Below are 13550 nucleotides of genomic sequence, written 5' to 3' on the forward strand. Positions count from 1 at the left end.
TAAGATAAGAGTAGTAGTACTGTGCAGTGGCCGTGTATATAAGATAAGAGTAGTAGTACTGTGCAGTGGCCGTGTATATAAGATAAGAGTGGTAGTACTGTGCAGTGGCCCTGTATATAAGATAAGAGTAGTAGTACTGTGCAGTGGCCCTGTATATAAGATAAGAGTAGTAGTACTGTGCAGTGGTCCTGTATATAAGATAAGAGTAGTAGTACTGTGCAGTGGTCCTGTATATAAGATAAGAGTAGTAGTACTGTGCAGTGGCTGTGTATATAAGATAAGAGTAGTAGTACTGTGCAGTGGTCCTGTATATAAGATAAGAGTAGTAGTACTGTGCAGTGGCTGTGTATATAAGATAAGAGTAGTAGTACTGTGCAGTGGTCCTGTATATAAGATAAGAGTAGTAGTACTGTGCAGTGGTCCTGTATATAAGATAAGAGTAGTAGTACTGTGCAGTGGCTGTGTATATAAGATAAGAGTAGTAGTACTGTGCAGTGGCCCTGTATATAAGATAAGAGTAGTAGTACTGTGCAGTGGTCCTGTATATAAGATAAGAGTAGTAGTACTGTGCAGTGGCTGTGTATATAAGATAAGAGTAGTAGTACTGTGCAGTGGCCCTGTATATAAGATAAGAGTAGTAGTACTGTGCAGTGGTCCTGTATATAAGATAAGAGTAGTAGTACTGTGCAGTGGCTGTGTATATAAGATAAGAGTAGTAGTACTGTGCAGTGGTCCTGTATATAAGATAAGAGTAGTAGTACTGTGCAGTGGCCCTGTATATAAGATAAGAGTAGTAGTACTGTGCAGTGGCTGTGTATATAAGATAAGAGTAGTAGTACTGTGCAGTGGTCCTGTATATAAGATAAGAGTAGTAGTACTGTGCAGTGGTCCTGTATATAAGATAAAAGTAGTAGTACTGTGCAGTGGTCCTGTATATAAGATAAGAGTAGTAGTACTGTGCAGTGGCCCTGTATATAAGATAAGAGTAGTAGTACTGTGCAGTGGTCCTGTATATAAGATAAGAGTAGTAGTACTGTGCAGTGGTCCTGTATATAAGATAAGAGTAGTAGTACTGTGCAGTGGTCCTGTATATATGATAAGAGTAGTAGTACTGTGCAGTGGCTGTGTATATAAGATAAGAGTAGTAGTACTGTGCAGTGGTCCTGTATATAAGATAAGAGTAGTAGTACTGTGCAGTGGTCCTGTATATAAGATAAGAGTAGTAGTACTGTGCAGTGGCTGTGTATATAAGATAAGAGTAGTAGTACTGTGCAGTGGTCCTGTATATATGATAAGAGTAGTAGTACTGTGCAGTGGTCCTGTATATAAGATAAGAGTGGTAGTACTGTGCAGTGGTCCTGTATATAAGATAAGAGTAGTAGTACTGTGCAGTGGTCCTGTATATAAGATAAGAGTAGTAGTACTGTGCAGTGGTCCTGTATATATGATAAGAGTAGTAGTACTGTGCAGTGGCTGTGTATATAAGATAAGAGTAGTAGTACTGTGCAGTGGTCCTGTATATAAGATAAGAGTAGTAGTACTGTGCAGTGGTCCTGTATATAAGATAAGAGTAGTAGTACTGTGCAGTGGTCCTGTATATAAGATAAGAGTAGTAGTACTGTGCAGTGGCTGTGTATATAAGATAAGAGTAGTAGTACTGTGCAGTGGTCCTGTATATAAGATAAGAGTAGTAGTACTGTGCAGTGGCCCTGTATATAAGATAAGAGTAGTAGTACTGTGCAGTGGCCGTGTATATAAGATAAGAGTAGTAGTACTGTGCAGTGGTCCTGTATATAAGATAAGAGTAGTAGTACTGTGCAGTGGTCCTGTATATAAGATAAGAGTAGTAGTACTGTGCAGTGGTCCTGTATATAAGATAAGAGTAGTAGTACTGTGCAGTGGCTGTGTATATAAGATAAGAGTAGTAGTACTGTGCAGTGGCTGTGTATATAAGATTAAGAGTAGTAGTACTGTGCAGTGGTCCTGTATATAAGATAAGAGTAGTAGTACTGTGCAGTGGCCCTGTATATAAGATAAGAGTAGTAGTACTGTGCAGTGGTCCTGTATATAAGATAAGAGTAGTAGTACTGTGCAGTGGTCCTGTATATAAGATAAGAGTAGTAGTACTGTGCAGTGGTCCTGTATATAAGATAAGAGTAGTAGTACTGTGCAGTGGTCCTGTATATAAGATAAGAGTAGTAGTACTGTGCAGTGGCCCTGTATATAAGATAAGAGTGGTAGTACTGTGCAGTGGTCCTGTATATAAGATAAGAGTAGTAGTACTGTGCAGTGGCTGTGTATATAAGATAAGAGTAGTAGTACTGTGCAGTGGTCCTGTATATAAGATAAGAGTAGTAGTACTGTGCAGTGGTCCTGTATATAAGATAAGAGTAGTAGTACTGTGCAGTGGCTGTGTATATAAGATAAGAGTAGTAGTACTGTGCAGTGGCTGTGTATATAAGATAAGAGTAGTAGTACTGTGCAGTGGCCCTGTATATAAGATAAGAGTAGTAGTACTGTGCAGTGGTCCTGTATATAAGATAAGAGTAGTAGTACTGTGCAGTGGTCCTGTATATAAGATAAGAGTAGTAGTACTGTGCAGTGGCTGTTTATATAAGATAAGAGTAGTAGTACTGTGCAGTGGCCGTGTATATAAGATAAGAGTAGTAGTACTGTGCAGTGGTCCTGTATATAAGATAAGAGTAGTAGTACTGTGCAGTGGTCCTGTATATAAGATAAGAGTAGTAGTACTGTGCAGTGGCCCTGTATATAAGATAAGAGTGGTAGTACTGTGCAGTGGTCCTGTATATAAGATAAGAGTAGTAGGACTGTGCAGTTGTCCTGTATATAAGATAAGAGTAGTAGTACTGTGCAGTGGTCCTGTATATAAGATAAGAGTAGTAGTACTGTGCAGTGGTCCTGTATATAAGATAAGAGTAGTAGTACTGTGCAGTGGTCCTGTTATATAAGATAAGAGTAGTAGTACTGTGCAGTGGCCCTGTATATAAGATAAGAGTAGTAGTACTGTGCAGTGGTCCTGTATATAAGATAAGAGTAGTAGTACTGTGCAGTGGTCCTGTATATAAGATAAGAGTAGTAGTACTGTGCAGTGGTCCTGTATATAAGATAAGAGTAGTAGTACTGTGCAGTGGTCCTGTATATAAGATAAGAGTAGTAGTACTGTGCAGTGGTCCTGTATATAAGATAAGAGTAGTAGTACTGTGCAGTGGCCTGTATATAAGATAAGAGTAGTAGTACTGTGCAGTGGCCCTGTATATAAGATAAGAGTAGTAGTACTGTGCAGTGGCTGGTATATAAGATAAGAGTAGTAGTACTGTGCAGTGGTCCTGTATATAAGATAAGAGTAGTAGTACTGTGCAGTGGCTCCTGTATATAAGATAAGAGTAGTAGTACTGTGCAGTGGCCTGTATATAAGATAAGAGTAGTAGTACTGTGCAGTGGTCCTGTATATAAGATAAGAGTAGTAGTACTGTGCAGTGGCTGTATATAAGATAAGAGTAGTAGTACTGTGCAGTGGCCTGTATATAAGATAAGAGTAGTAGTACTGTGCAGTGGCCTGTATATAAGATAAGAGTAGTAGTACTGTGCAGTGGCTGTGTATATAAGATAAGAGTAGTAGTACTGTGCAGTGGCCCTGTATATAAGATAAGAGTAGTAGTACTGTGCAGTGGCTGTGTATATAAGATAAGAGTAGTAGTACTGTGCAGTGTCCTGTATATAAGATAAGAGTAGTAGTACTGTGCAGTGGCCGTGTATATAAGATAAGAGTAGTAGTACTGTGCAGTGCCCTGTATATAAGATAAGAGTAGTAGTACTGTGCAGTGGCCCTGTATATAAGATAAGAGTAGTAGTACTGTGCAGTGGTCCTGTATATAAGATAAGAGTAGTAGTACTGTGCAGTGGTCCTGTATATAAGATAAGAGTAGTAGTACTGTGCAGTGGCTGTGTATATAAGATAAGAGTAGTAGTACTGTGCAGTGGTCCTGTATATATGATAAGAGTAGTAGTACTGTGCAGTGGTCCTGTATATAAGATAAGAGTAGTAGTACTGTGCAGTGGTCCTGTATATAAGATAAGAGTAGTAGTACTGTGCAGTGGCCTGTATATAAGATAAGAGTAGTAGTACTGTGCAGTGGCCGTGTATATAAGATAAGAGTAGTAGTACTGTGCAGTGGCCGTGTATATAAGATAAGAGTAGTAGTACTGTGCAGTGGCCCTGTATATAAGATAAGAGTAGTAGTACTGTGCAGTGGTCCTGTATATAAGATAAGAGTAGTAGTACTGTGCAGTGGTCCTGTATATATGATAAGAGTAGTAGTACTGTGCAGTGGTCCTGTATATAAGATAAGAGTAGTAGTACTGTGCAGTGGCTGTGTATATAAGATAAGAGTGGTAGTACTGTTGCAGTGGCCGTGTATATAAGATAAGAGTAGTAGTACTGTGCAGTGGTCCTGTATATATGATAAGAGTAGTAGTACTGTGCAGTGGTCCTGTATATAAGATAAGAGTGGTAGTACTGTGCAGTGGTCCTGTATATAAGATAAGAGTAGTAGTACTGTGCAGTGGCCCTGTATATAAGATAAGAGTAGTAGTACTGTGCAGTGGCCGTGTATATAAGATAAGAGTAGTAGTACTGTGCAGTGGCCGTGTATATAAGATAAGAGTAGTAGTACTGTGCAGTGGCCCTGTATATAAGATAAGAGTAGTAGTACTGTGCAGTGGTCCTGTATATAAGATAAAAGTAGTAGTACTGTGCAGTGGTCCTGTATATAAGATAAGAGTAGTAGTACTGTGCAGTGGCTGTGTATATAAGATAAGAGTAGTAGTACTGTGCAGTGGTCCTGTATATAAGATAAGAGTAGTAGTACTGTGCAGTGGCCCTGTATATAAGATAAGAGTAGTAGTACTGTGCAGTGGCCGTGTATATAAGATAAGAGTAGTAGTACTGTGCAGTGGTCCTGTATATAAGATAAGAGTAGTAGTACTGTGCAGTGGTCCTGTATATAAGATAAGAGTAGTAGTACTGTGCAGTGGTCCTGTATATAAGATAAGAGTAGTAGTACTGTGCAGTGGCTGTGTATATAAGATAAGAGTAGTAGTACTGTGCAGTGGCTGTGTATATAAGATAAGAGTAGTAGTACTGTGCAGTGGTCCTGTATATAAGATAAGAGTAGTAGTACTGTGCAGTGGCCCTGTATATAAGATAAGAGTAGTAGTACTGTGCAGTGGTCCTGTATATAAGATAAGAGTAGTAGTACTGTGCAGTGGTCCTGTATATAAGATAAGAGTAGTAGTACTGTGCAGTGGTCCTGTATATAAGATAAGAGTAGTAGTACTGTGCAGTGGTCCTGTATATAAGATAAGAGTAGTAGTACTGTGCAGTGGCCCTGTATATAAGATAAGAGTGGTAGTACTGTGCAGTGGTCCTGTATATAAGATAAGAGTAGTAGTACTGTGCAGTGGCTGTGTATATAAGATAAGAGTAGTAGTACTGTGCAGTGGTCCTGTATATAAGATAAGAGTAGTAGTACTGTGCAGTGGTCCTGTATATAAGATAAGAGTAGTAGTACTGTGCAGTGGCCCTGTATATAAGATAAGAGTAGTAGTACTGTGCAGTGGCTGTGTATATAAGATAAGAGTAGTAGTACTGTGCAGTGGCTGTGTATATAAGATAAGAGTAGTAGTACTGTGCAGTGGCCCTGTATATAAGATAAGAGTAGTAGTACTGTGCAGTGGTCCTGTATATAAGATAAGAGTAGTAGTACTGTGCAGTGGTCCTGTATATATGATAAGAGTAGTAGTACTGTGCAGTGGTCCTGTATATAAGATAAGAGTAGTAGTACTGTGCAGTGGCTGTGTATATAAGATAAGAGTGGTAGTACTGTGCAGTGGCCGTGTATATAAGATAAGAGTAGTAGTACTGTGCAGTGGTCCTGTATATATGATAAGAGTAGTAGTACTGTGCAGTGGTCCTGTATATAAGATAAGAGTGGTAGTACTGTGCAGTGGTCCTGTATATAAGATAAGAGTAGTAGTACTGTGCAGTGGCCCTGTATATAAGATAAGAGTAGTAGTACTGTGCAGTGGCCGTGTATATAAGATAAGAGTAGTAGTACTGTGCAGTGGCCGTGTATATAAGATAAGAGTAGTAGTACTGTGCAGTGGCCCTGTATATAAGATAAGAGTAGTAGTACTGTGCAGTGGTCCTGTATATAAGATAAGAGTAGTAGTACTGTGCAGTGGTCCTGTATATAAGATAAGAGTAGTAGTACTGTGCAGTGGCTGTGTATATAAGATAAGAGTAGTAGTACTGTGCAGTGGTCCTGTATATAAGATAAGAGTAGTAGTACTGTGCAGTGGCCCTGTATATAAGATAAGAGTAGTAGTACTGTGCAGTGGCCGTGTATATAAGATAAGAGTAGTAGTACTGTGCAGTGGTCCTGTATATAAGATAAGAGTAGTAGTACTGTGCAGTGGTCCTGTATATAAGATAAGAGTAGTAGTACTGTGCAGTGGTCCTGTATATAAGATAAGAGTAGTAGTACTGTGCAGTGGCTGTGTATATAAGATAAGAGTAGTAGTACTGTGCAGTGGCTGTGTATATAAGATAAGAGTAGTAGTACTGTGCAGTGGTCCTGTATATAAGATAAGAGTAGTAGTACTGTGCAGTGGCCCTGTATATAAGATAAGAGTAGTAGTACTGTGCAGTGGTCCTGTATATAAGATAAGAGTAGTAGTACTGTGCAGTGGTCCTGTATATAAGATAAGAGTAGTAGTACTGTGCAGTGGTCCTGTATATAAGATAAGAGTAGTAGTACTGTGCAGTGGTCCTGTATATAAGATAAGAGTAGTAGTACTGTGCAGTGGCCCTGTATATAAGATAAGAGTGGTAGTACTGTGCAGTGGTCCTGTATATAAGATAAGAGTAGTAGTACTGTGCAGTGGCTGTGTATATAAGATAAGAGTAGTAGTACTGTGCAGTGGTCCTGTATATAAGATAAGAGTAGTAGTACTGTGCAGTGGTCCTGTATATAAGATAAGAGTAGTAGTACTGTGCAGTGGCTGTGTATATAAGATAAGAGTAGTAGTACTGTGCAGTGGCTGTGTATATAAGATAAGAGTAGTAGTACTGTGCAGTGGCCCTGTATATAAGATAAGAGTAGTAGTACTGTGCAGTGGTCCTGTATATAAGATAAGAGTAGTAGTACTGTGCAGTGGTCCTGTATATAAGATAAGAGTAGTAGTACTGTGCAGTGGCTGTTTATATAAGATAAGAGTAGTAGTACTGTGCAGTGGCCGTGTATATAAGATAAGAGTAGTAGTACTGTGCAGTGGTCCTGTATATAAGATAAGAGTAGTAGTACTGTGCAGTGGTCCTGTATATAAGATAAGAGTAGTAGTACTGTGCAGTGGCCCTGTATATAAGATAAGAGTGGTAGTACTGTGCAGTGGTCCTGTATATAAGATAAGAGTAGTAGTACTGTGCAGTTGTCCTGTATATAAGATAAGAGTAGTAGTACTGTGCAGTGGTCCTGTATATAAGATAAGAGTAGTAGTACTGTGCAGTGGTCCTGTATATAAGATAAGAGTAGTAGTACTGTGCAGTGGCTGTGTATATAAGATAAGAGTAGTAGTACTGTGCAGTGGCCCTGTATATAAGATAAGAGTAGTAGTACTGTGCAGTGGTCCTGTATATAAGATAAGAGTAGTAGTACTGTGCAGTTGTCCTGTATATAAGATAAGAGTAGTAGTACTGTGCAGTGGTCCTGTATATAAGATAAGAGTAGTAGTACTGTGCAGTGGTCCTGTATATAAGATAAGAGTAGTAGTACTGTGCAGTGGTCCTGTATATAAGATAAGAGTAGTAGTACTGTGCAGTGGCCCTGTATATAAGATAAGAGTAGTAGTACTGTGCAGTGGCTGTGTATATAAGATAAGAGTAGTAGTACTGTGCAGTGGTCCTGTATATAAGATAAGAGTAGTAGTACTGTGCAGTGGCTGTGTATATAAGATAAGAGTAGTAGTACTGTGCAATGGCCCTGTATATAAGATAAGAGTAGTAGTACTGTGCAGTGACCCTGTATATAAGATAAGAGTAGTAGTACTGTGCAGTGGCTGTGTATATAAGATAAGAGTAGTAGTACTGTGCAGTGGCTGTGTATATAAGATAAGAGTAGTAGTACTGTGCAGTGGCCCTGTATATAAGATAAGAGTAGTAGTACTGTGCAGTGGCTGTGTATATAAGATAAGAGTAGTAGTACTGTGCAGTGGCCCTGTATATAAGATAAGAGTAGTAGTACTGTGCAGTGGCTGTGTATATAAGATAAGAGTAGTAGTACTGTGCAGTGGTCCTGTATATAAGATAAGAGTAGTAGTACTGTGCAGTGGCCGTGTATATAAGATAAGAGTAGTAGTACTGTGCAGTGGCCCTGTATATAAGATAAGAGTAGTAGTACTGTGCAGTGGCTGTGTATATAAGATAAGAGTAGTAGTACTGTGCAGTGGTCCTGTATATAAGATAAGAGTAGTAGTACTGTGCAGTGGTCCTGTATATAAGATAAGAGTAGTAGTACTGTGCAGTGGTCCTGTATATAAGATAAGAGTGGTAGTACTGTGCAGTGGCTGTGTATATAAGATAAGAGTAGTAGTACTGTGCAGTGGCTGTGTATATAACATAAGAGTAGTAGTACTGTGCAGTGGCCCTGTATATAAGATAAGAGTAGTAGTACTGTGCAGTGGCCCTGTATATAAGATAAGAGTAGTAGTACTGTGCAGTGGCCCTGTATATAAGATAAGAGTAGTAGTACTGTGCAGTGGCTGTGTATATAAGATAAGAGTAGTAGTACTGTGCAGTGGTCCTGTATATAAGATAAGAGTAGTAGTACTGTGCAGTGGTCCTGTATATAAGATAAGAGTGGTAGTACTGTGCAGTGGTCCTGTATATAAGATAAGAGTAGTAGTACTGTGCAGTGGTCCTGTATATAAGATAAGAGTGGTAGTACTGTGCAGTGGTCCTGTATATAAGATAAGAGTAGTAGTACTGTGCAGTGGCTGTGTATATAAGATAAGAGTAGTAGTACTGTGCAGTGGCTGTGTATATAAGATAAGAGTAGTAGTACTGTGCAGTGGCCCTGTATATAAGATAAGAGTAGTAGTACTGTGCAGTGGCCCTGTATATAAGATAAGAGTAGTAGTACTGTGCAGTGGCCCTGTATATAAGATAAGAGTAGTAGTACTGTGCAGTGGCTGTGTATATAAGATAAGAGTAGTAGTACTGTGCAGTGGCTGTGTATATAAGATAAGAGTAGTAGTACTGTGCAGTGGCCCTGTATATAAGATAAGAGTAGTAGTACTGTGCAGTGGCCCTGTATATAAGATAAGAGTAGTAGTACTGTGCAGTGGCTGTGTATATAAGATAAGAGTAGTAGTACTGTGCAGTGGCTGTGTATATAAGATAAGAGTAGTAGTACTGTGCAGTGGCCCTGTATATAAGATAAGAGTAGTAGTACTGTGCAGTGGCCCTGTATATAAGATAAGAGTAGTAGTACTGTGCAGTGGCTGTGTATATAAGATAAGAGTAGTAGTACTGTGCAGTGGTCCTGTATATAAGATAAGAGTAGTAGTACTGTGCAGTGGTCCTGTATATAAGATAAGAGTAGTAGTACTGTGCAGTGGTCCTGTATATAAGATAAGAGTAGTAGTACTGTGCAGTGGTCCTGTATATAAGATAAGAGTGGTAGTACTGTGCAGTGGTCCTGTATATAAGATAAGAGTAGTAGTACTGTGCAGTGGCCCTGTATATAAGATAAGAGTAGTAGTACTGTGCAGTGGCTGTGTATATAAGATAAGAGTAGTAGTACTGTGCAGTGGCTGTGTATATAAGATAAGAGTAGTAGTACTGTGCAGTGGCTGTGTATATAAGATAAGAGTAGTAGTACTGTGCAGTGGCCCTGTATATAAGATAAGAGTAGTAGTACTGTGCAGTGGCCCTGTATATAAGATAAGAGTAGTAGTACTGTGCAGTGGCCCTGTATATAAGATAAGAGTAGTAGTACTGTGCAGTGGCTGTGTATATAAGATAAGAGTAGTAGTACTGGGACATGGCGCTGTAAAGACGTGGTCTCCCTGAGCTCCCGGACCCCGTCGGCAACTTACCTCTCTCCACCGGTCCTACCGCTTCTCTGCCTCTTGCCTCACGATGGTCCGACGGGTGGGCCGAAAGACCTCCACTCCGGCTCGCTTGGAACCCCCGATAGCGAGGTTTCTTCTCGCAGCGGCCTCCTCCAGGTCTCCGGCGGGGACATCCAAAATGGCGCCGGCGCGCGCCTCCGACCTGCAGCCTGAAGTTCCGGCTCCCTCCTCGCTCCGTCTGTCAGTGTCGGCTCCAGCTCCGGACCTGTCCGGCTCCTCTCCTGCCTCTGCTCGGCTCTCCCCTGGCATGGGGACTCCTGGGGCTGCTGCTGACAAGGTAGGCCTGGCTCCTGAGACTGTCTGCCCTGACCGCATGGCGGCCCCCCTCCCCCAATCACTCTCCACTGTGCCTGGCCCTGGCTGTCCCTGGACACTCCACGCTGACCCTGTGTCCCAGTGCAGTGGTATGCCTCAGGATCATGGCTCCCCTCTCCCTCTGGACTCTGCTGGACTACCTCCCCCCCAGGCCCTTTCCTCAGTTTTGGCTCATGACCCAGATGATCCACTGGCCCAGGTGGCCCAGGTTTTGGCCCCCCAGGCCTCCTCCACTCTGCCTGCAGTTCTCCCTCCTGGGACCCCGCCTGGGTCTGTCTCCCTAACTCTGCAATCCTCCCTATCCTCCTGGGCTGACCCCCAAAGGCCTCAGCGACCCCCGGATTGTGATATGGATTTTTCTTCTACTCCGGCAGCCCTCCGGGCCCCTGTGGACTCTGATTCCTCTGGCTCTTCCTCACATGCCTCCCTGTCTCAGGGACGACCTAAACGCCCTAAGTTATCGGATGTCTTGGAATTGCTTCGTGCTATGCCTACTAAACGAGACATCGAGGCTATGGTGCGCAGAGTGGAGGAGAAACAAGACAAGATTCTGTCAGGGTTCAAGGCGGACTTGCACACCCTTTCGTCTTCTGTCACGTCCCAACGGCAACGCACGGATTCTATCGATCAACGTCTCCTTGCAGTGGAGGACTCTCTATCTGCTCAACGCTTGTTTAATCGCCATCTTATCCTGCAAGTAGACGATCAGGAGAATCGGGGTCGCCGGAACAACATTAAACTGAGAGGCATCCCCGATGCTGTTGCTTCCAAAGAGCTTCGCTCTATTGCAGTTTCGGTTTTCAACACCGTTCTGTCCCGTCCAATGGATACAGAAATCAATATCGATAGGATCCACCGGGTGCTTGGACCTAAAAGAACCTCCTCCTCTGACCCTCGGGATGTCCTATGCCGGGTGCATTTTTATAAAGAGAAAGAGGACATTCTTCAGGCGGCATGGCGCCATGGTCCGGTTCCGTTTCTGGATGGCTCTATTTCCTTACTCCCTGATGTTTCCCGCCGCACTCTGGCGATGCGGCGCCTGCTGAAGCCTACTCTTCGTAAAATCCTGGACTCTGGAGCTACTTATCGCTGGGGTCACCCCTTTCATCTCCTGATCCGCCGAAATGGCACTAACTTTGCTTTGCATTCCCCTGACCAGGTGGAGGATCTCGCCCATTTTCTGGACATCTCCGATTTAACTTTGCCGGACTGGCTGGAGTTCCCTCTTCCGCCCCCTTCATCTGCTGCTGGTTCTTCCTCACCCCCACTGCCCCGTCAGGGACGCCGTGGGAGGGACCCCTTGGGGGCCCCCCTGGAGAACGTTTCATCTGAGCCGATGGTCTAGACTGTGCTGGGCCCTCCGAGGCCGCCTAACTTCTATTGTTTTATGCTCTTTTGTCTTTTTTCGTTAGTGTCTCTATGTCTACCCTGTTATTTGCTCCCTATGTCCGGTTTTGCGCCCTGGGGGTGCAAGGGGTGGATTCCTGTCCCCCCCTTCCCCCTAGCTGTACGCTGTTTTGCCTGCCTTCCTTCTTGCCCCCCGGCCGACCAGGGTTGCCCCATGTATGCTTTCCCTACGCCGTGGTCTCTGCCTGTTGAGGCTTCGTTGTACGGTGACCTGTTTTGGGAACCCTTATTGTGTTTGCCCTTTCCACGGGGCGCCAGGATTGGCCGGGGGGTGGGCTGTTTGTTCTCCGCAATTGTGGCTGGCCTCTTCAGCTGGCTTTCCATTGCGACCCCTGTTGTTTTCTCAATTGTTGCCGTGTTGCCGATGTGGGAATGGGTGGCTCTGTGTTCTGAGTTACTTCTCCCCCATCTGGTTAGGTTTAGCGGCTCTCTGGGTGCACTCTGCGGCGTGCCCCTGAGACCTGCTCTAGTGGGTTTTTTCCCACCGATTGGTGTTTTCCCGAGCTTGGATTAGCTAAGCTCGGTCTTAGCAGTTGTTTGCTTTTTTGTCCTCTTGTTTCTGTTTGTCTGTCTGCTTTTTTTTTTTTTTTTTTTTTTTTTTTCCCTTGTCTCTCCCAGCTCTTCCTCCCTTTCCCCCTCCCCCTGCCCATTCCTCCCACCCCTCCTCCCTGGTCCCCTCCTCCCTCATCTGCTCCCTCCCTCGCCTTCCTTCCTCTCCCTTCCTCCTGGGGGCGGTCCCGGGCCCCCTGCCATGGATTCTTTAACCTTCTCCTCCATTAATGTGAATGGGCTTAATACTCCTGAAAAGAGGTCCTCCCTTTTGCGATTGCTTTGGAGTAAGAGAACGGCTGTGGCTTTCGTGCAGCAAACACACTTCAGGGAGGGTTCTGTCCCCTCTCTCTCCTCTTTCAGATACCCTGACGTATACCATAGCTGCTTTTCGGAATCCAAGTCTAGGGGAGTTAGCATTTTAGTGGGGCGTTCGGTGGCTTGGAAGTATCGAGCAGCTCTTTCAGACACTTCGGGTAGGTTCCTGTTTGTTAAGGGGGAGCTGGCGGGAACCTTGTTTACCTTCGCTAATCTTTACCTTCCCAACTCGGATCAGGTTGGTTCCCTGGAGCGCATCTTGGATAGGCTTTCCGATTTTGCTGAAGGGACCCTTTTGGTTGGAGGAGATTTCAATCTAGCTTTAGACCCCGCCCTGGATGTCTCTCGTGGTGTGTCGTACATGTCTTCTCGTGCCTTATGCCGGGTCCGTAAGCTTCTTCATTCTCATCAACTGATTGATGCTTGGCGCACGATCCATCCGGATGGTAGGGACTACTCATTTTATTCGCACCCCCGAGATGTCTACTCGAGATTGGACTATTTTTTCGTCCGTCATTCGGATGTCCCATTGCTTCGGGGTTCCGTGATCGACCCTATCACTTTCTCTGATCACGCGATGGTCCATGTTGAATTGTCATCCCCCTTGAGGAGGCCTAGATCTTGGCAGTGGCGCCTCAATGAGTCGCTTCTGCAGGATGCCCCGACTTCCCTGGCAGTCACTTCTGCTCTGGAACTCTATTTCAAGGAGAATAACACACCTGACACCTCCCCTGTTATGCTTTGGGCGG

Source organism: Leptodactylus fuscus, chromosome 3, assembly GCF_031893055.1.
Source record: "Leptodactylus fuscus isolate aLepFus1 chromosome 3, aLepFus1.hap2, whole genome shotgun sequence".
NCBI classification, from domain to species: domain Eukaryota; kingdom Metazoa; phylum Chordata; class Amphibia; order Anura; family Leptodactylidae; genus Leptodactylus; species Leptodactylus fuscus.